General features: G+C 40.2%; 1 pseudogene; it reads right to left on the bottom strand.

Annotated features, from left to right (window-relative positions):
* Positions 1 to 500: 500 nt before the first annotated feature.
* On the bottom strand, positions 501 to 600 carry LOC113307161 (annotated as a pseudogene).
* Positions 601 to 4,908: the final 4,308 nt, after the last annotated feature.

Raw genomic sequence — 4,908 nt, 5'->3', positions numbered from 1 at the left:
GATTTGTTAAAGAGAAACCTAGTAGTTCGAAGCGTCTTGATTACCTTAATCTAGAGAGTCCGACTTTTGAACAGTCTGTTTTTGAACGTCCTTTGACTGAGGAGAGAATCCCTGTTGCTCCGATAGCGCCAGAAATGGCAACTTTGAAAGCTTTGTTGAATCCAACTAGGACTACTCGTCCTTCGTGTATTAAGTTAATTAGCTGAAACGGAGGCACCCTATGAACTGAAACCTGGGACCTTACAGATGCTCCCAATCTTTTTAGGGAAAGAAAATGAAAACCCTTATTACCATGTTAGGGATTTTGAGGAAATTTGTAGTACTCTAAGAATTAGAGGCTTAGATGATGATGCTTTGAAACTTAGGTTATTCCCATTTTCCCTGAAAGATAAGGCCAAGTCGTGGCTATAGTTTGGACTCCGAGTCAATTGAGACATATGAACAACTTACATCTGCCTTTTTCAATAAGTTTTTCCCTAGGCACAAAACATCGTCTATTAGGACGCAAATATGCACATTTTCACAACAAGAGGGAGAATCTTTATATAGGTATTTGGAAAGGTTCAATGATTTATTATCCCAGTGTCCTCATCATGGTTTAGAAAAGGTTAGGCTAGTTCAGATCCTTTATGAGGGTTTAGATTATTCCACAACGACCATGGTTGAGTCTCTATGCACTGGTGGATTTGAAAACCAAACTGTTGATGCGGCGATGGAATTTTTTAATGAAATCGCCGAAAAAACCCAGCAATGGGAAAATAGTAGGGCACCCCAGAAAACAATTCTTTTAAGTAGAGGAAACGTTAATAGGGTAGAAGGAGGCTATGAATCAGATGCCAAAATTGCTGCTATAGCAAAAAGGTTAGAAGCCTTAGAAGTGGGCCAGACTAGTGGTAGAGTGGAGCCTTTTTGGGAAGGCCAGAATATTGAAGAGCAAGCCAATGCTCTTTATAATAACACTAGATTTGATAACCGTCAAAAGATTGACCCATATTCAGAAACCTATAATCCTGGTTGGAGAAACCATCCGAACCTTTCGTGGTCTAAGGGCCAAAGTCAAGGTCAGTTTAGTAATTCTAATGCTCCCCCAGGTTTTGGCTATACTAAGAATCCTTCAGGACTAGCTCAGTTTCAGAATCAGTCAGATAAGAAAATCCTAAGTTTAGAGGAATCTCTCGCCTTGTTAACTCAGCAAACTGCAAAATTCAGTTATCCGTAGAACAGAGTCTACAAGCTAGTAACAGGATAGGACAAGAAAATAGTCAGGCTATTTCCGAGTTAAAAACCCAGGTTGGTCTGATAAGTGATTCTTTGAGAGAAAAAGGTAAGTTTCCTAGTCAAACACAACCCAACCCTAGAGGAGTTCATGAATTAGGTGCAAAACCATCGAATCAATTGAATGTTAGAACCCTTAGAGTGGTAGAGTTGTAGACAATAAGGTAACCATGCCCGATAGTGAACATACTGTAGTTCACCCCTCAGATCTCACCTCTCAGGACCAGTAGCTGAAGAGACTGATAAAGTTTCTGATGATGTGAATTCGGTTCCTGAAAGGTCTGATTTTGCCTAGAGCCCCATTTCCTCAGCTATTAGTACCAACAAAGAAGGAATCGAACTTTAATGACATAGTGGAGGTTTTTAAGCAAGTTACCATAAACCTTCCTTATTAGATGCAATTAGGCAAATTCCTGCTTATGCCAAGTTCCTTAAGGATATGTGTACGCGAAAGCGAAAACTTAGCGTCCATAAGAAAGCCTTTTTAGCTAGTCACGTAAGTTCAATCATTCAGAACACCACAACTCCAAAGTACAAAGACCCAGGTTCTCCTACCATTGCTTGCACAATAGGTAACTTCCGGGTAGAAAAAGCTTTACTTGACTTAGGAGCCAGTGTGAACTTACTGCCATTCCATGTATACTTACAGCTAGGACTTGGTGAAATGAAACCTACTCAGATGACACTGCAGTTAGCTGATAGGTCTGTTAAAATCCCTCGAGGTGTTATCGAGGATGTTCTTATTGAGGTCGACAAGTTTATTTATCCAGTGGATTTCGTGGTCCTAGATACCCAACCTGTCCCTGACCCAGAGAACCAGATACCTGTGATTTTAGGTCGCCCATTTTTAGCTACGTCTAATGCGATCATTAACTGTCGAAATGGTGTGATGAGTTTATCTTTTGGTAATATGACTATGGAGATGAACATTTTTAATGTCAGTAAGCAACCTCATGAGCTAGATGACACATGTGTTGAGAGGTGAACATGATAGAAGCCTTAGTTCAGGAGTCATTACCAAACATTTGTCTGAAGACCCATTAGAAAGTTGTCTATCCCATTTTGGTTTAGATTTTGACGACGATAGCACTATTGAACAGGTGAATGCTCTATTAGATTCTACCCCTGTGTTAGACACTGATAGATGGAAAGCTAGGTTCGAACCGTTACCAGTTTCTGAGACTACCCTAATTCCTTCTTTAGAAAGCCCCCAAAGTTGGACCTTAAACCACTACCCGATACTCTAAAGTATGTGTTTTTAGGCCCATCTGAGACTTTACCTGTGATTGTAGCTTCCGATTTGGATAGTGATCAGGAAAGTAGGCTAGTAAATGTACTTCAAGACAATAAGGAAGCTTTAGGGTGGACTATAGCAGACATTAAGGGTATAAGTCCTACTGTGTGTATGCATCAGATTCATTTAGAGGAAGACTCCAAACCTTCTAGGGAGATGCAACGTCGACTGAACCCTAACATGAAAGAGGTAGTTCGAAAAGAGGTGCTTAAGTTGTTAGATGCGGGTATTATTTACCCAATTTCAGACAGTAAGTGGGTCAGCCCTGTTCAGGTTGTCCCCAAGAAATCAGGTATCACTGTAGTCCAGAATGATAATAATGAATTAATCCCAACCCGAGTGACCACGGGATGGCGTGTGTGTATTGACTATAGGAAATTGAACAAGGTCACAAGGAAGGATCACTTTCCCCTTCCTTTTATCGACCAAATGCTAGAGCGATTAGCTGGACATAGTCACTATTGCTTCTTAGATGGCTACTCCGGTTATAATCAGATCGTTATTCCCCAGAAGACCAAGAGAAAACCATTTTACCTGTCCCTTTGGTACCTTTGCGTATAGACGCATGCCTTTCGGGCTATGTAATGCCCCTGACTTTTCAGCGTTGTATGATGAGCATATTTTCTGATATGGTAGAACGGTTTTAGAGGTCTTTATGGATGATTTTTCAGTGTTTGGTTCATCTTTGATGAGTGCTTGCATCATTTGACATTAGTGTTGACTAGGTGTAAGGAAAAAATTTAGTGCTTAATTGGGAAAAATGCCATTTCATGGTTAAATCAGGAATTGTTAGGGCACATCGTTCTTCAAAGGGTATAGAGGTAGACAAAGCCAAAGTTGACCTTATTAAGACTTTACAGGTCCCAAAAACCGTAAAAGATATTAGGTCATTCCTAGGGCATGCAGGTTTTTACCGTCGATTCATTAAGGATTTTAGCTTGATTTCTAGACCTCTTTGCTTTGCAAAAGATGTTAAGTTTGTCTTTGATGATGCTTGTTAGAGGCTTTTGAAGCTTAAAACTTTACTCACTACTGCCCCGATAGTCCAGGCACCTAACTGGAACCTACCCTTTGAGATTATGTGTGCTTCAGATTATGCTATAGGTCGTTAGGAGCGAGAAAACAAATTACCATGTGATTTATTATGCTAGCAAAACTCTGAATGATGCCCAAATGAACTATACAACTACCGAGAAGGAATTTTAGCCATCGTGTTTGCCTTGGATAAGTTTAGTCCTATATTAGGTTCTAAGATCGTAATCTATACAGATCATGCTGCTTTGAAATACCTTTTATCTAAGAAGGATACCAAACCTAGATTGATTAGATGGATCCTTTGTTACAAGAATTTTCCAGACATTAGAGACAAAAAGGGTGCAGAATGTAGTAGCAGACCACTTGTCTAGGCTAGTTGTTAGTTCCCCTAGTGATTCCCTTCCTATAAGGGATAGCTTTCCTGATGAACAATTGTTCTCTGTTTCCCAATCACCTTGGTATGCAAATATAGTGAATTATCTTGTTACTGGTCGAACCCTCAACATTGGGGTAAGCAAGATCGTTCTAGGTTTTTAGCCGAGGTTAAGCATTTCTTTTGGGACGATCCTTATCTGTTTAAGTATTGTCCGGACCAGATTATTAGGAGATGTGTATCTGAGAGTGACCAGTCTAGTATTATCTCCTTTTGTCATGAACATGCATGTGGGGGTCATTTTAGTGCTAAGAAGACTGCTGCTAAGATTTTGCAGTGTGGATTTTACTGGCCTTCGTTGTTTAAAGATTCCCATAGTCATTGTGTTTCTTGTGAGCGTTGCCAGAAGTTAGGAACCATTTCCCGTAGAAATATGATGCCTTTGAACCCTATTTTAGTGATTGAGGTCTTTGATGTGTGGGGCATTGATTTTATGGGTCCATTTCCTATTTCGTTTGGTTATCTTTACATACTTGTCGCTGTAGACTATGTGTCTAAGTGGGTTGAGGCGGTTCCGTGTAAAACGAATGACCACAGGGTCGTAGTCCAGTTTTTGAAAGAGAATATACTTACACGTTTTGGTACGCCGCGAGCTATAATTAGTGATGGAGGTTCACACTTTTGTAATAGACCGTTTCTCTTTTAATGAAACAATACGGTATTACCCATAAAGTAGCAACCCCATATCACCCTCAGACTAGTGGTCAGGTAGAGGTTTCCAATAGGGAAATTAAACGTATTCTAGAGAAAACAGTTAATCCAAATAGGAAAGACTGGTCGTCGAGGCTTACTGATGCCTTATGGGCTTACCGTACTGCGTTTAAGACACCCATTGGAATGTCACCTTATCGTTTAGTGTTTGGCAAGGCAT

The sequence above is a fragment of the Papaver somniferum genome, chromosome 8 (assembly GCF_003573695.1).
Source record: "Papaver somniferum cultivar HN1 chromosome 8, ASM357369v1, whole genome shotgun sequence".
Taxonomy (NCBI): domain Eukaryota; kingdom Viridiplantae; phylum Streptophyta; class Magnoliopsida; order Ranunculales; family Papaveraceae; genus Papaver; species Papaver somniferum.
The sequence above is the reverse complement of the archived record's forward strand: the minus strand, read 5'-3'. Positions and strand labels throughout refer to the sequence as shown.